A 19314-nucleotide genomic window follows, 5' to 3' on the forward strand; every position below is an offset into this window, starting at 1 on the left:
CTATGGCTATTGCCAGATTACTTTGAGCTCCTTATGCCAATAGACCAGCTGGCACAAAAAGTTACTGTATTGGCAGGATAAATGACCTGATTATCATGAGGAGGCAGAAATGCTGCTACATGTTAGAGACAGGGAGCAATGTGTTTGTCACTCAAGTGATCTGTTGAGCCGCATCTTGGTATTGCCATGCCTTGTTTAACTGTAACAGGCAAGTACAGCAACCATAACCAGATTAGGGCCTGGTAATCAGGTGCTTAGACTCCTAAGTTATGAGAATGTGGCTTATGCCTTCAGGCAATCCATCTAGACCTGCAGAAGTACTCGCCCATAAGGAGGAACACCTGGAAGAGTGATGAAGGGGTAGATGATGATTATTTTATGGGCTTGGGACACACTGCAGCAGTGGAAGCTGTTTTACTCATCTTTATCTTATACAGGAGCACAGGACATGTGACTAACCAGAATCCTGAAACTGTTGTGCCTGAATGGAGTAAACTAAATGTCAGAAGCAAGTGGTTCTGAGCAGTGCAAGGGGCGGCCTGCGGTGGCTGTTGTTGGCATCCTTCTTGTTCTCCAGCGGCTGTAAGTGTTTTTGGCTGCTAACAGCTCATAGCCCTCTCCTTCCCAAAGATTAGCCCTCAGCTGAACCAAGCTAACTTACCTGAGAATTATCCTCCCTGGGGATAAGAGGAGCTAACTCTGTGGTACAATATACGCTCCAGAGCTCCCCAAAGGAGCAGGCTCAGCTAAGGCCAGTTTTCATCCTTCTTAGCTACCTTCTTCCCTGCTTCTGCCTATTCTGCTCCTCTTGTTTCCCTCCTCCCAAGAGCACTCCCTTTGTAAATCATTTTCAGAACAACTTTAATCTCAGGCCCGGCTTCCAGGGATTCTGACTTAAGCACCCATCTTCTACTATTAACTATACTGGAAACATATTTTTTCTACCCATATCACTCCGACCCAAACCTGATAGTATGCACATGAAAGGTTGTATGTATTGAGGTTGCCAGTTTTGTTTTGTTTTTAATTATACCTCCTAAACCTAAAATCCCTCCTTAATTTATTATCATAGCAAAGGCTCACATTTTCAATTCTCAACCTCTCTATAACTCATAAAAATGATGCTATTTTTGTCATTCTCCAAGCCTTCCTCTATACTGATGCCAGCTATTTTTTAAAACACGATTCTTATCATGTTACTCCCCTGCTTAAACATTTTGGTGACTTTCCACTGCTTCCTGGATGAAGTCCCCACTCTTTAGCATAACATACAAGGCTTTGTTTATTGGGCTGCAATTTGGAGCTGAATTATGATAGACTCTTCCTCCTACCACACAGCCTGTATACCATATGCTATAGTCATAGTCAACAACTTCTTCTTCCCTGAATAAGACATGCTTTGGTTTGAATCTACATTATTTCTTCTGCCTGGAATGGCCACTTCTTCCTTTTCTGCTTGATGAATACCTACTTATACTTTAAGATGCAGCTTAATTTATTAACTTTTTTGTAAAGCTATTATTCACCAATCCAATACCTCTTTCCAAACTCAAAGAAGTATTAATAACTCCCTTCTTTGTCTTCTCATAGCACTAAGTACACACCTGTATTATGACACTTGTCATATTCTTTGCTATTGTTTATTAACATGTTTTTCACCTCCACACAACTTTGAATGTTCTAAGAATCATGTGTTTTGTCTTTGTACATCTACTATCTCTCATATGGCTTAGCATTGTTCTTAAATAATGTATATTAATTGAAGGAAGAGCTTGTCTTGTTCTTAGATAGCTTCGCAGCCTGACAAGTTGATTGGTTCTGTCCTTGCTCCTGTCTTCAGTCATTTTCCTCTTGTTGGCGATTTTGAAACTGAAGAGTCTCTGGACAGCTGTCTGTTCACCTAAGTCTAATGACTCTCCACAGCCTTAGTCCATCCTTGCTTGAATTAAATAACTTTCCCTCTATGCACTCAAATACATTCATGCTCCCTGTGATTTGTAACAAAGGAGGGTTAAGAAATAAACTTTTAGCTTGGTGACATAAATGCAAGCTAACATTTTCTCTCTCCTTGAAGGTGGTAGGAAGTAAGGAGAAAGTGAGAGAAAATTGCTTGACAAGTAAATAAATCCCCACCTCCTTCATAACTTCCTCTCTGTGCTGTACTCACTCTGAATGCCAATTTAATTGGTCAGTTTTTCTGCTTCATCTAGACTTACATGTAAGCAGAAAGTGATGCTTTTTACATTTTTAGCTTTTTCTAAATAAAATTATTTCTTTACATTTTTGAGGGGCTGGGTTGTGAATCTCATCTAAGGGAGTTCAAATAAACATATTTTTTTAACCCCAGTATATTATTAAAAGTTGTATTAGTGATCCTTGATTAAACTAGAAGGTAAAAACGATAATAAAAAGGCCCAGCATTATAGCAAACCCAATGGTTAATGTGGCATAAAACATGGTTGTGAGACTCTGGCCTGATAATATTCATTTTTTTTTTCCTCCAGCCACATTCTCAGCCTCAGCTCCTTCATCTCCCTCTGACTTCAAAGGAATCTCTGCATGAAGAGGGAGGATGCACAATAGAAGAATTGGCCCGATTATCCCCTTCTGTTTGGAAATGGTTGAAGATTACAGATATGTTTTACTTCTTCCTGTGCTTTGGACTATATAATGTCAATTACCTCAAGCAAAACCCCCTACCCTGGCTAGTATATAGATTTGGATTATACCAAAATTGCCTAAAATTGGAAACGAGACATTAATAATAATCTGTAATGGTGTAATATAATAGAATACATGTTTATTTTCATTGGCTTTAGCTGATATAAAAAAGGTAAATTAGAGATTTAAATTTTATATTTATTATATCCTGACCTTTTTGCTCATCCTCCACCACTTTATATTATGAATGAGGTAATTAAAAAGAGTCCACTTATTTTTTGTTCTGCTATAGCACATTTTTGCCCCCTTAAATCTGTTTGTGTGTATGTGAATGTGTGTGTGTGTTGTGTGCATTGATTATTTTAACCAAAGTGTGAAAATGAAGTTGTAATGCTAAAAGCCAAAGGAATGAATTAAACTGACCTGTTAATTAAAAGACCGTGCTTGAAGTATTAACCAGGAACCACTGTTGGACTTTTCATCCTCAACCCAAAATGAGAAGGCAAGCACAATAATCCCACATCACCTCTGGAAATGATGTCAGGAAATGTTTTCTCAAAGTCAGCTACTGGTCAAGACTTACATCAAGTTAAACAAAATAATGAAGGATCAGGGATTCTAGAAGGGCCAAAAGTTCGAACAGGAGACCTTTAACCCCTTTGCCTGCAATGCATAATAATACTTCCTGTTTGTTTGATATGTCCTTACCATACTCTGAAAGAACAAATACTTATAACTTCCATATTAGGGACTAAGTCTTCTGTCCCTGCCCTTCCTGTTTAGGATTATTTTCCACAGAAGTGAATCAATGCAGTTTGAACTACAGAATGAATATGACAACAAGAACAAAAACCCCAAATAGACCAATCAACCTAAAGCCATGTCTTATTAAACTTCCAGAATATTTAGGAGTGTCCATGCTATGAAATAATTACATATAACTATATATGAATTTAACTAAGGTTGGCTTGAAGTTTAAAATGTCTTTAATAAAAACTCCACTTTCCTTATGTGAGTCTAGATAGATCATACAGTTTAAGATTCACCAACAAAAGCTTGTAGCAATAACAATAGTGGGAGGCTTGACTTCTAAAAACAGCTCTTTCCTTTTAGCTATTTCTGCCCACAAATACAGTTGATTGCAGGTAAGTAACATGTAAGTATTTTTATCATTACTAAAAGCATTTGGATATGTATAAAATATAAAGGAATTTTAAAATTAATTGATTGTTGTGTTAAGCCTCCAGCTTTAGTGGCTTGTCATTTTTCAGCTCGCACTTAGGATTTACTTCCTAATGCCCCAAGAAAATAGAGCAAGAAACTTGAACACAAACCTTTCCACCAGGTAACTCTAGAGTTTATAAGCAGCAATGAATGACATTTCCTCAGGAAAATCTTAGAAGTTATCACTGTTGCTCTTTTTATTAATCCATGTTTAACCTGAAGCTAGAAACTACGTCCCCTTTATTTCCGTCTCCAGAATTTGTATTACCAACTGTGCTATGTTGAAGTTTATATGACAGGCCATTTCAACACTTTTGTTTAGTTAAATAGGAGTGCATCACTTTTAAAGAAAAGCGCGATTGCCAAAAAATATAAACAGCCCTAACTTTGATTAATATAAATATTTTAAAACCAGAACATTCTGTTACATCTTACAAAAACAATTCGGATGTAGCTGATGGGAAAGAAAAAGTGCTTTCATACATTAGACAAATCCAACAAAATACAGCTGCAGACCAAATTTTAAGTAAATACGAATTGTTTGTCTTTTCAAAGGGCTATGGTATTTACTTAAATGGAGTTATTTTAGAGTACTTTATGTTTCATTAGTAAAAATGAAAGTTTTAAAGATAGTTTTATTTTTGAAGTATCCCATTTAAGTTCCAAGTCCTCTAATTTAAAAATACCATTAAAATTACTCCCCCTGCCCAGTGAGGGTTATTTGCTAATAAGCCACTGGACAAGAGATGTGTGAGGTGAATAGATGAAGAAAAACGTTGACAGCAAAAGGGAGGTCTAGGGGGTGAAGTTAGTTTATTAGGCCCTGTTTGTCACGAATGGCCCTGCTGCACATATAAAAGCAAATCCCTCTACCTTAGAAGATTAATTCTGAAGGAGGCACTCTTAGGTCAAAGTATACATAAGCGTGTGCCTAATCTCAGAGAAATCAGGCTATTTTCTCACAGCAATTAAGCAGAGGTCTGGGGTTTCACCCACAGTGTATTTAAACACAGGATACAATTAAACCCCAACGTATTAATATCTTTGCTCTGCAAAATTACCCAGGAAATAGATTTTGCCCTCTTTCAAATGAAAAGCAAGTCAAGTTAAGAGAATAACTTGATTCTTAGCTAAGTTGCTTGAAATAAGAGTATCATAATTTCTTCTAATTGCAAATGTCTTACAGACAGAGGTAATTCTTACTTTACAATAGGGTAAGAGTTATAAGCTTTCTAGTTCCTTTAATCTAAATAGCAAACCTTAGAAGTGTGCTTGAAAACGTATTGTTTTCAAACTGTAATTAAAATTCGGACACAACATATGTAAAAAATCAATTCATTATAAAAATCTGAGAACTCACTATTTACCACCAACAAAATATCTTAAATAGGGAGAAGCTTTGCAACCAACGTGAAGAGTAAAAAAAGGAAATGTAAATCTTAAGCAGTCAAGTGTTTGGAAGGGATTGCTTTCTATAGAGGTTTTTCTTCAAGTTATTTTATTCATATACTCATCTCAAAGAGTGAACCTTCTAGGGAAAATTATAGCCAGTTTAAAATACTGCTTCACAAAGAAAAAATAGAAACAACAAACAACTTTTATTCATTGTACATCAGTTCCCTAAAGGCAAAATTTTTTTAATAGTATAAAAGTTATATTAAATGAACTACCACCTTTATTCAGACCTTGAACAAAATAACCTTTCAGGTACTAAAAGATTTTTAGTACAAATATTGTTACTTCTACGTATCAAGTTAATATTCCAATTTATTGCCAAACCGAATTCTCTTTGGTTTTTTTAGAGAATAGTAGGGGAAGGAAGTTGGTCTTGGAATAGGAAAGGATATAAATTTATAGTTTGTCCTTTACATGGCTGAATCAATAGTTTTTTCTTTTATATAGGAGTTTCTAGTAAGATAGTTGTTGGTGTACGGTATAACAGAATATCCAGTGAGAAATCCTTTAACCCATGACACATGGGAATGTTCTTATACATTAATAAAACTGAAAGAATGAAGCAAAATAGGATGAATCAGATGTAGGAGACAGTGGGTTGTGTGTTGTGTGTTGGGGGTGTCTGTGTGGTTGCCAAGGTATTTTCCCATCTAACACTCCATTGTTGCTTTTAAGAGGGGCTGAGTACTTAAGGTAAAGTGCACAAGGCAATGTGTCTTTGAAAGCACACTATAAATAGTTTAGGCACTTTTTTGATGTGTGGTGGGGTATGTGAGAAGGCATGCAATCTGAATTTTACGAAGGATTGTTTTAATAGGACCAATGACTTTAATAGTACTTGCTGACATCATTGGCAAACTGGTCTATTCTGTAACCTTTAAAATTGCAGCATATCCCAAAATGAGTTACTTATTAAACAGATGTTTCTTTTTTTTTTTGAGTGCAACTGACCTTTAAATGATTATTTCTCAGCACTTGCAACAAAGAATCTCACCTCTCACCTTTACACTTTTGATGCTACAGTGAGTGAATCCATAACCTTTTCACAACATGTAAGGAACGTGCCACACAACATGGAATTACAATCACTAACGAGCACTTTTTCTTTTAAGGGGGAGTCTTATTACTTATTATTAAATTATTGCAATACACAGAAGCCATGCAAAAGTATAAAAATAGTTATTTTGATCAATCTGCAACTATTTTAGAAAATATTAACTCCAAAAACACCAAAGAATAATTTACTGCTAATGACAAGTTTCTACTGAAGTTTTCTCCCCTTAACTTATTTTTAACTAAAAAAAAATTTTTTTTTGAGACAGAGTCTCCTCTGTCTCCCAGCCTGGAGTGTAGTGGTGTGGTCTCAGCTCACCGCAAGCTCCACCTCCTGGGTTCAAATGATTCTCCTGTTTTAGCCTCCCCAGTAGCTGGGATTACAGGTGTGCGCCACCACGCCTGGCTAATTTTGTATTTTTAGTAGAGACAGGGTTTCACCATGTTGGCCAGGCTGGTCTCAAACCCCTGATCTCAGGTGATCTGCCCACCTTGGCCTCCCAAAGTGCTAGGGTTATAGGTGTGAGCCACCATGCCTGTCCTGTTTCCCCTTAACTTATGAGGCAGGGGTGTGTGTGTGTGTGTGTGTGTGCGTGCGTGTGTGGTGGTGGGAGGTTTAATACCGTACTTGATTGGAAAAGCTTTGTCTTGAAAGTTCAGGCACTTATGCAATATTTGTAGGCAATTTGGTTTAAACCTACATGCAACTAGCACAGTACCCCTTTCCACTAACCAGAAGGAAACACTTTGAAACTCCAGAAGTATTGATGAAATATATATCATGTAATGTTAGAGATTTTAAGATTGTGCTTTCCTCAGAAACACACACATTTATAAAGATGAAATGAGTATAATCAAGTCGTGGTTATCCTTGATTAAGTGGAGATGGTAATTATAAAGTTATTCTTTAGGAATCAAATCAAATCTAACACATATTTAGAAGAGCTAATGCTTTCTGGGATCTTTTTACATTAGTAAAGATATCCACATTACTTTAAGTCCCAATGACCTTTTCTTGGGTAGATAACCTAGTTTACTCTTTAGTGGAGCTGCTGAATCTGATAAAGATTTCATTAGCTTAAATATTTTCCCGCTTAAAGAAACTGATATTCCAATCTTGAAAAATTCCAAGGAAAAGTTTTTGATTTGAAGGATGAAAACACTATAACAAGCTAGTAGTTTTTACTTTACATACATTTTACTATAACATTAATGTACAAATACCTGCTTATGTTCAAGAATAAACTTTTTTTCTTGCAAAGCTGACCTTATTTGTAAAATACTGTTTTAGAAAGGTGTTGGAGTGACTCATAAAATATTTAAATATCAACCCTCTACAGAATAAAAAGGCATTTTTCACTTGTGTGTTCTCTCTTTTCCCCACATCTTTTACAAAAGGAGCATATTGTAATGAATTACAGAAAAATCTGAGAAAATTTTTCTTAAATAATGAAAAACAATTGTTTGGAAGGAATGTTCACTCACAGTTTTCTTTTCGGCTCTGATTTGGTAATGTTTTGTAAAGCATAAGGACAGCCACAAGCCTTCATTGGAGAAATCAAAATTAATGTCCTTTGGAAACATTGGGCTCTAAAAGAAAAGGAAGATAATAACAGATATATGACATACTTGGCTCCCTTTAGTTTAATTTCGAAAAAGGCAAATCAGGTATTATATTGGCATGTAATCACAAAGAAAAATGCACAGACTTAAAAGTAAACCGACTCATTGTCAAGACTTCCAGAGTCTTATTCATTCATTGTGGTGGCTGCTGACAAACAACAGAAGGAAATCAACAATGCTGGATAACATAATCATCAAGGGCTTCTATGTCTGTAAGCCATTTAAATTCTTGACATTGAATATTTATAGTGAGTGATACTTCTTTAACATAGACCATATTTCAGTCAGCTCTCAGCACTCCTGACCTTCTTTCATACCCACATTCCCCTTGGCTTCATCAAGGCCCCCTCTAGCATCACGCCTGTTCAAAAACTGGGTACCCAGCATCACTGGCAGTTTCTCAAGTGCCCACTCATTTTTCAATACCCCTGTTTTCTCTTAACACCAGTTCAGCGTCAATATACTATCTGCCCTTTCACAGGCAGCCCCCGAGACACAGTTGTGTTTATTTTGTACTTATCAATACAATGTAAATCAGCATGGGCTTACCTCCTTGGGGTTAGTGAACCTACCTTGTCTGTGAGCACAGACAGCACTTTGGTCACAGATGTGACTGGTTAACTGTACAAGCAAGGAGGATAAATCCACATCACAATACTTCATTCACCAAGGAAATCTGCAGTGGATTACGGCTTCTCTATGGTTAAGTCTGGTCTTAATTTACTGCTTTTATTCAGTTTTCAACCACAAACGAGCCCCTTATGAGGCATTCACTATGTAGAATTGACAACTCTTTTTATCTACTTGAAAAATATTTTTGGATAATAATTTATGGTTACAAAATATTTTAAGCAGTTTGAATAGTTATATTATATTCTTTCCATGCTTAACGATGCAGTATCCCCTGTAAAAATGGAATGCCAGGCAATCTGGTAATTTTACATACAGTATTTATAACAACAGAGCAATTTGGCCATATAGAAACACAAATGTAAAAAAAAAGCTGTGCATATTTCATAGGAAGTCTTTTAAAGACTTTTTTTTAAAGCTCTGAAATTGCATCTCAGGAGAAAATCAGAGTTCAGAACAGTGTCTAAAGGCCCTATATATCGGTAAAAAAATAATTTTGGCAAGCACTGTATTTTATTTATGGGTTATTATGCTTAAAATAGCATATTTGAACACTCTTCAGAAGGAAAAAAAGCTGCAGATGCCTCTGAAGACACAAGGGAGAATTCATATGCTGTTTATATTTTATACATGAAACCAAAATGTGTCGGTAGGTTTGCACTTTTTCACCATCAAATATATTTCCTTAATTTATATTCCGAATTAATGCTGTCTTTAAAAAATCCATTTGAAGATGCTCATTATTATTGGGCATGGAGTAGTTTTCAAGGTCTGATTGCCAGTAACTGGAACTATTCTAGAAATCCCCGATAGGCTGAAAACACATAATACACCTGTAATAAGTAGCAAGTGCCAGGATCAGTTTGTCATTTTAGATGCACATCTCCTAGTATTGCCAAGCAGTGATCTTGTAACTGGAAACGGAACCCATGTAAATAAGATGGAATGTATTATATGCATGGAGACAATGGAAGCAGCGTGGTTGATGCTCTTTGAGATGATAGAGTTCCTTTTGCATTGCTTTAGCTTAAACCATGGGTACACAAAGCTTTGTAAATTTCCCCTTGGTGGAATTTGAGCACTTTCAGACTCACTGATAGTAAGAGATTCTTCCCATTGCAGAATAAACTCCTCGTAGGTAAACAAAGGAATACATTCAACTGAGGTTACTAGCTGTGTTTTCCTCATTAGTGGCTACACTGTTCTGAGCAGGGAATGAGTGTTTGGGGAAAAGCATCCTTGGCATTAACAAGAAGGAAAGGACATTGCTTTTACAAGGAGGAACACTTTATATGATTTTCTAAAATATCTCTCTTCAAGTGCCATATGTAAATCATATTTTTTTAAAAAACCAAATTATGCTTGTGCTTTGGGGGGAACTACGTAAATGTGCAATAGAAAAATAATGAACTGTATCACTTTGGTTAGTTAACCAATTATTGCCTCTTTATAGACTCAGATGCTGTTTGAGTTGCATCATAAAAACAGGTGGGTTTGTTGTGTGTTGTTTTCACTGGTTTGAAATTTTGCTCAAAAAAATTTTTTTAATACTATCATTCTTATTATTTTAGAACTTGGAGTATTCTGCTTTTTAATCTGGTAGCTAGGTTTCATTACCTTAATAGATGTTCTAATGAAGATGTAAAAGAAAAGGTTAAAAAGGAGATAAATTAGGCAGTGGAAGCATCAGATTCAAATGCCACTTAATATAATTCCTAAATCATTTATATTAAAATTGTTTCATTAACAATATTACAACCACCCTCTGTTCAAAAACATTAAAATATAGATAAGAACAACTTTAGTAGTGGATTATAGAAGCTAGGAATTAGGACCACAGCGATAAACTATATTTGTCTGTCCAGGCAAAAATAGTTTCCAATCACTAGTCATGGATCAATGAACAACAGATTCCCTAGGAATATTTGGTACATTCTCTCTGATATTCCTATACCTGTGTACCTGGATACCAGTCTCATTTTTCCTTCCTCTTTCTGACAAGCATTACATGTGAGATAAGAGTGGGAGGATCATTTAACAATGAATTTCCCCATTGTATAACTATTACAAAGCTATCCAAGCTAACTAACTTGTTGTTTTCTAAGTCACTGTGCAATTTCAAGGTTTTAATGGTGCTTAAAATATAATACCCTGTGTCATTTATTTCTTGAAATGAAAGCTAGTGCCAGCCTTTGGAATTCATGTAAAACAAGTGGTTCAATGTGGTTTGAAGAGAGAATGAAAACTTGATAAGCAATTAATTTCCTTTAAATGCTTTCCTAATGGTTTGCACCTTTTCTTACTGATTTTTAAAAAATTCAGATTTATTCAGAAGAAAATCAAATTAAACATACATCCAAATTTTTGTATAGCACATTTGTTAGAGTGAAACCCACACACACAGTGAGGCAGGGAAGATTGAATATTTAAATAATTTGAAAATAAAGGTGTGCCTGGTTAAACAGTATCAACTTGAATTTTTTGCCTAGTGCGTTGAAACTATGGGAAATATTTGAAATGGGAAACTGGGTACATGAGCATAGAGAAGGGGCTAATTTCCTAACAATAATCTTGTGAGTGACACTTGGTTTGGGAAAGGAAACTGTCCTGTCTGACTGCTGGTTTGCAGAGGCAGAGGCTTAAGAGTTAGGACAAGCCAGAGGCATCACTGTGACTCCAAGGCACAGCTACAAAACAGAGCTGAGTCTGGTTGGTATGCTCGCCAGTCAGTGTATCACCAAGGAGCCTAGCGAGACATTAGAGAAAACTCACCAGCAATGTCATATTGTCTGAGAGACAATGCACACACAGAGAAGACCTTTGTGGGAAAACCATGTGAAACATACAGAATTAAGATGTAAGGTAGAAGGACTCAAGGAGTACAAGAGTAGAAGGGAATGAAAGCAGGGACTGCATCTCAATGGTGAGTGCGGCCAAGAGAACTAGAGCCCAGCCTAAATTCACACAGGATATCAAGAGTCGCATGCTGCTGATGAAAACATCATGACTTTTCCAACTCAGCAGAGATAGTGCCTCTCTCCCAGTCAGCAGTGTGGTGCAGGGCACAAATGACAAGTCCAAAGAGAGGAAAATCAATGAAAGGTTGAAGAGTTACCAGAGTAGAATTAAAAGGGACAGTAATAGAGTCAGAAAGCTTGCTCTTGAGTAAACGTGGAAGTATTCTCAGGAGCTTCTGCAAGCAAGGCTACTTCAAGATATTGCTTATAGAAAAATGATAACCATGCTTGAAAGGACAAACATGGGATCCAACAACATGATGTCTATGTCCCAGACTAGGACTGAGACTCAGATCATGTCTTTCTATTTCTTAGTGAGAAAGTACTGGAAGTTAAAGAAAAACTTATCATAAACTTTATAAAAAACTCATAAAACTTACGCAATAAGTATGATAATTCATACACATATACATACATATATATGCGCAAATGCCTAAATTAATTGCTTGGTAAACATATTGCTTTACTGAAATTTTTTAGTTAAGAAGAAGAACACTGGTTGCCAATGTTGCAAGCTGCAGAACACTTACTCTGGTGCCATGGAGAGACACCTGAAATGTGGGTGCGCCGAACTAAACATTCCACCACATTTTTGGCACCTAGCAAAGACTGGCCTTGATTGAATCTGCTGCACACCCGGTAACCCAGATAAATACTACATGCACGTCTTCTGAATGGGGGTAGCCTCTGATTTGAGTATTGCCAAGTAACCCAATTTTAGAATAGCACAAGTTTTAATTATATGTTTCATTTAACTGGCACCTGTCCTTGGAGGCTGTCATTAAAATCTAAAAAGCTATGATGTGGGAGCTATTATTATTTATGATTTAGAGGGAAGCAAAAATAAATAAAGAGAGAAAGAAAAAAGAAAGCAGAAAAGCTGAGAGGTTTAGAGGAGTGGTAGAAGTGGAAGACTAAAAATTCCACTGGTGAAAAAGAGCAACATTTTAATTACCTAGAAAACTGATAGAAAACAAAAATCCAGATCATTGAATTTTTGGCGTTTGAGGTATGAGTTTACTAAATACCCACCTCATCCACCACTTCATGTTGTGTGTAGGGTGCACCCGTCTTTTCCTGGGTAAACTGAAAAGCAAAAACCTCTTAAATAAAATGCTTAATCCTGAGATAGAGATTTTATAAAATAAGTTCCATCAGTTTTTAAATCCCATACTATTTCATCTGTTGAAGAATAGAATTCTGAAGAGGAAAGGAGTTGAGATATAGATGAAACAAAATGGATAATGTGTTGCTAATCAGTGATGTTAAGTAGTGGGTACATGGGGTTTTATTATGCTATTGTGTTTAGTATAAATTTGGAATTTTCCATACTAAAAAGTTAAAAGAAATTCAATTTAGAGAAGCATTCAGATACTAGTGCATATTTATTTGGGTAAATTAATTCATTTTATACTGCAAAATTTGGCCATAAACATGAGAACAGAACATCTTATATTAATTATATTATATTCCTATATTTACATTAATGATCTCACTGTAACTATACCAACTTCTCCCAAAACCAGGAAACAAAAAAAATCTGTATGTATTTTTCTATTCTCTGAATTTACAAGCAGGCATTTTATAACAGTCCTGGGTTTCCAGACTAAATGCCAAAATATGCTTCCCGTTTAGATTAAATTCAACTTTAACTAAAAATAATTAGCCCTTGCTCCTAATTCTAATGGAAATGTAAGACTCTTAACTATTCAGTGATAGTAGCACTATTAGATACTGCTGCTAACAGTGATTTATATGAAGTGATTAGCAGACTGTTTCTCTTGTGGGTATGTGCAAAATTTGTCCTAAACCAAAGGCAAAACAATAATAAAAACTACTGCTTTTTAACCTTTCCATGAATTTAAATTAAAAAATGTGTACTGGAACTACACATTAATAAGACCTATTAAGCTTAGAAGAATATTTTACATTCATCTGTACTTCATCAGACAAGTTCATGACCTCAGTAGAATTACTATAGCTCCTGCAGTTTTAAAACCGGCATGGGGGAAGACATGAAATATTATTTTATAATCAGAAAATTTTACTAGACAGAAACAAGAAAACACACTTTGCCATTGAGTATGTGTTTTGAAATTAGTCCATATAAAACTAAAGGTATTGTATGGATTGACTTTTAATCCTCTAGCTACTTTAAACAGAAGCAACTAAAGAGAGGTAAGCATAATGCCATAGTTTTATGTTTAATGTAGGAAATTTAGGCACTAGCCTCTACTTTTCAGCTGGAAGTACACACAGAGGGGAGCTATGAGCTTTATTTCACAATATTCTAAGGTATCTGGTAATGACAAAAGTATATAATGTTTCTCATTAAGATTTTTGTTTTCCTCGCTAAATGGCATTTATTTTGGAAGTTTCCTAAAGTTCAATTTTGTCCTGCTTTCCCTCAAATTTCCTGTTGAATGACATTGTGTGAAAGCTGTTACTATTCAGGGTACTGCTGCTAGTGAAGGTCCCACTAAAGCAGTGAAATGAGTCCAGTTGCATCTCCACCACGCAGCCTGAGAAAATTTTATCCACAGAGCTGATTCATGCTACTTCTTTGGATCTGCTACTGGCAGCACAATAAGAGATGAATGAAATAAGCACTCAGCAGCTGAATGCCCTTAAAGACCACTTGGGAACTTTATTTGGTGCCAAATAAAGTGACCTGCCAGTGTCAGCTGCGGGAAGCATATTGTACTGGGCTCTGCAGTCTGTCCCAGTTGCCCATTCATTTCTAAGGAAATTTTCAGGTATTGAATTTTAATCCATGATGCCCAATTATAATTTGGGAACCTTTTACACTACAGGCTGGGCTTCACCCCATTTGGCAATTAAGTCAGAGCTGCCTAATACATGATTTTAATTTCCGGAAAGCAGGTGCTTCCTTTGGTCAGTCACCAATCTCTGATTTTTCCTCCTTCTGCAGCTTAAACCACTTTCATTTTCATCCTCCCCCTCCCCCACCACCCACTTCTATAAGTATTCACTGCATGTTAGATAGTTTTCCTGCTTAAGCCTATAGGAATTCCCTTAGGCTTCTTTTGAAAGTACTTGTAACTTAAATTCATTTTGTAGGTGTCTGTTTGATATCAACTTTGTAATAACTTACTATAATGCTTTTCCAACTAATCTGAATAAAGTCGTGTTTACAACATTTTCTAACACTTGCAATTATGAAGCAGACGCCCCAGGGGTAGCTACTGTCTGTATTAACTTTCTTTGTCTCCTATTTTTATCAATTCAATTAGAGACTTCTCTAACAATTGAAAAACTATTGTTGTCTGAGTCTTTGAGACTATGTGTCTTCTCCAACCAGTATTTAATCATATAAAATAAGACTTGATAGATCACCTTATAATAAGAGAAGCTCAAATATAAAGATTCAAATATGAGGTGCCTGATTTGGAGGCAAATATTGCACAAGTCAAATCCTATCTTCAAAGTTCTCCTCCACACACATGCACTAACATGGTGTGGTCTTATCTTTCAAAACCACTTTGTACCAGATGGAGCCAGTACCAGTAGAGCCAGTAGAGAGGAAACTGGGAAATCAGAAGTCAGTTTGTGCCAACAGGGGACAGCTTCTTTATCCCTTCCATTGCTATGAATGAGCTGCCTACTTCACTATTTTCATTCCCACACATGAATTATAAAATACTATTGCAATATTATTGCTGGGATGGCTATTAGAAGGGTTAAATTTAAATCTTTGGTGATCATAGACAGACCTATGTCATTGAGAAGGAAGTAAGTAAAAAGGAGAGGAAGCAAACAAACAGAGTGGGAAAGGGAAAAATAAGTTATAAAGAAACAAGAAGAGGAAAAAAGTTAGAGGAACGGGGAAAAAAAGAAGGTGCCTAACCTGGGGACATCAGTTTGCTTCATCTACTCGTCTTTTGGCTGTCCTCTGCAAGCTGAGATCACAGATTCCTCTGCTTCCTATCTGGACTCTCCTGAATGCTGTCACATAATTAGCCAAGGATTAGCAAAACCTGATAGCCTTTAATAGGATCCCAGGGAAATGCTTCTTTAAAAAAGAACAAATCAACTAAATTCTGAATTTGAAAGATATGAAATTAGAGAGCTTTGCAAAAATACTCTGTTGCATAACAAAAGGATTTATTTAATATTTCACTTAAAGAGTTAGCCCTCCTAGATTATAATGAATATGATTTGATTAAAACGTGTGAAATTGTTGTTGGTAATATTTCTCAAACTATATTTGGTAGTATTTGTCAAACTATGTTCCAATAAACATTCATGCCCTACTAGATATTAAGTGACACTTTCTTTAAAAAGCATACCCTTATCAAATACATTTCAAAACACTGCAAATCATATTTGCCCTCTGAGTGAGTCACAATGCTTATTACCATATTATAAGTGCTGAAAAGTTCTACAGTGAAAAAAGAAATCTGTTTAATTTTGTTGAACCCAGCATTTTGCAAAATAATTTGGCCAGTAAACTTTTTTCTCCTTAAACCACTTCAGTAATTTGCATTTTCTGTAATACAGTTATAAAGCAGTATGTTCCAGTAATGGTGTTTATGATTTTGTTGTTTTTACTTTTGTTTTGAAAAGTGGAAATAGCTGAAATGCACAGTAGGTGTTGTCTTTGGGACCTGTAATATGAAAGTTTAATACTTCTGTTTAATGTGAAGTTAATATACTTGGATATGAGCTTTGTACCTTATGACACTGTGCATTTTTACCATGCCTGTTTACTTTTCTGTATCCCCCATAAGCCTCCAAGCACCTTAAGGGCAGGATCCATGTTTTGTTTTCCATTGTATCTTTGAGAACTTACCTAGTGCTTGGCACATTGTAGGTGCTCAAGAAATAAATGAATAAATATTTGTTTGGATGAGTGAATGAACACTGTAGTAGATATAATAAAAGGTTTTAAGCTATAGATATAACCACATTAAAATGTGGGTTAAAAAATATAATGCTTGGCCTCAAAGTAAAAATAACTGCAGTAAAAGTGAGAATGACTAAATGGAACTTAATAGCTTTGTCAGAGGCCAATAAATTCCTCACCAATTACTCTATTGTCTGATGCTTCATTGCTCCTGTTAGCCAGTCTATTTGAAGTCAATGTTCATTCTATTCTATAATTTTTCAATTTGTTTTTAAGTCTTTATATCTTCAATTATCTTCCAATAACTATTTCTTACCTGCTATTTACTTTTTGTTGGAAGACTTCTTAAAAGCAAAACTGACAGTGAACTTCAAGGTGCCCTGAAAAGCTTGTTGATGAGACAAGAAAAGGCAGCAAAGGCTGGGGGGTGTGGAGCATGTGGAAATACATTCAACAAATATGTATCAAGTGCCTATTCTGTGTTGGACACAATATATAAGGTCTAGAGAATTCAAGGTCAGCTAAAAATGTGAAGTATTCATAATACAGACAGAATTAAGGATTATCAAAATTGTATCCACCCTTAATTCCGTTTATTTTCTAGAATGACTTAATATTTTTAGAGTGATGATTTGATGTGTAAAATTTTTTGTCTTATCTATTATGCTCTGTTTTTACAGAGGCTCATCTTTTCTATATTGATGGTGCTGTCAGCTTTCCTAAAATTGTACAATATTTTATGGGCCAGGACAAACAACTTAACATCATTCTGTCACATAAAATTTAAAGTCATTTTAGTTACCTGAAATCAAGGTAGTTGTTCAAAAGTCCACCCAACTACTGAATCTGGCCTGCCATATATATATATATATATATATACACACACACACACACAAACACACACATATACACATACACATATATATACATATATACATATATATAATATATATGTGTATGTGTATATATATAATATATATATGTGTATGTGTATATATATATATTTTTTTTTTGCCAGAGTCTCGCTCTGTCACCCAGGCTACATGCAGTGGCATGATCTTGGCTCATTGCAACCTCTGCCTATCTCATGCAAGCAATTCTCACGCCTCAGCCTCCTGATTAGCGGGATTACATGTGCCTGCCATCATGCCCAGCTCATTTTTGTATCTATGGTAGAGACAGGGTTTCACCACGTTGGCCAGGCTGGTCTCCAACTCCTGACCTCAGATGATCTGCCCGCCTCGGCCTCCCAAAGTGCTGGGATTACAGACATGGGCCGCCGCACCCAACCTGGCCTACCATATATTTTTTTAAATAAAGTTTTATTGGAATACAGTCATGCCTATTCACTTAATATTGTTTATGACTGCTTTGATATTCCAACAGCAGAGTTAGGTAGTTGCAACAGGGATTCTCTGGTGTGCAGCTGAAATATTTACTATCTGGACCTTTACAGAAGTAATGTGTGAATGTCTTGCCTACACAGTGCTTGGTAATCTGTACTAGAGCAAAATGGTAATTTGAGTGAGAGCAAAATGATTGATAACTGAAAAAAATTAAAGATCTCTCTTTGGATATGATTTTGTTTCTATATTTGAATATGAGGTAAGTATTATTCTAGGAATTTTATCCAATAAAATAATATCCAGGACAAGCACAGTGGCTCACGTCTGTAATCTCATTACTTTGGGAGGCCGAAGCGGGAAGATCACCTGAGGTCAGGAGCTTGAGATCAACCTGGCCAACATAGTGAAACCCTGTCTCTACTAAAAATACAAAAATTAGCCTGGTGTGGTGGCACACACCTGTAGCCCCAGCTATTTGGGAGGCTGAGGCACAAGAATTGCTTGAACCTGGGAGGCAGTGGTTGCAGTGAGCAGAGATCGTGCCAGTGCACCACTACAGCCTGGGCGACAGAGTGAGACTCCATGTCAAAAACAAACAAACAAATAAACAAACATAATACCCTCCATGTTAAAAATATGAATGAGTAGCAATTACAGTTGGATATAGCTTTTCAGTGCAGTTTCTTCATTCAGTAAGTACAGACAAAAAAACCAAGACTGTCTAACTTTTCTAATAATATATTGAGTGCTGGGAACATAGCCAGGTTCCAAGATGGTCCAAGTGATCCCTGTTCCTTGATACTCACTTCCTTGTGTAGTGTCACCCTACAGAGAATAGGGCTGATTTGTGTAACCAATAGGACATTGCAGAAATTTTGGAGTGACTTCTGAGGGAGTATGATGTTGTGACTTCTGTTTTGCTTTGAAAGAATTGGTTACGATGCGTTGAGAGGACACTCAAGCAGCTCTTTGGAAGGGTCCATGGAGCAAGAAACTGAGTTTTCTGCCAATAGCCAGGGAGAAACTTAGGCACCCTGCCAATACTCATGTGAGTGAGGCATCTAAGAAGCATACCTTCAAGCCCCAGACAAACCTTTAGATGGCTGACATTTCTACTGACATCTTTTTTGGTTTAATTTTTAATTTTAAATTAAATTTGCTTTTAGAGACAAGGTCTGGCTCTGTCATCAGGGCTGGAGTGCAGTGGCACAATCATAGCTCACTGCAGCCTTGAACTCACAGACTTAAGCAATCCTCTCACCTCTGCCTCCCCAGTAGTTGGGACTACAGATGTGCACCACCATGCCTGGCTAAGTTTTTTTTCTTTTTTGTAGAGACTGAGTCTCATTAGGTTGACTAGGCTGGTCTCGAACTCCTGGCCTCAAGTAATCCTCTTGCCTCAGTCTCCCAAAGTGCTAAGATTATAGGAGTGAGCCAC

At 36.3% G+C, this 19314-nt stretch overlaps 1 long non-coding RNA gene across 1 annotated transcript in view; it reads right to left on the reverse strand.

Moving 5' to 3' along the window:
* The window catches only part of LOC134738458 (uncharacterized), an 81802-nt gene that overhangs the window by 21023 nt on the left and 41465 nt on the right, over positions 1–19314 (reverse strand). The window contains exon 2 of the long non-coding RNA XR_010124181.1: positions 7879–7983. This is a non-coding gene — a long non-coding RNA (uncharacterized LOC134738458). The remainder of the gene's footprint in view (positions 1–7878; positions 7984–19314) is intronic.

This window comes from Pongo pygmaeus, chromosome 1 (genome assembly GCF_028885625.2).
Source record: "Pongo pygmaeus isolate AG05252 chromosome 1, NHGRI_mPonPyg2-v2.0_pri, whole genome shotgun sequence".
Taxonomy (NCBI): Eukaryota; Metazoa; Chordata; class Mammalia; order Primates; family Hominidae; genus Pongo; species Pongo pygmaeus.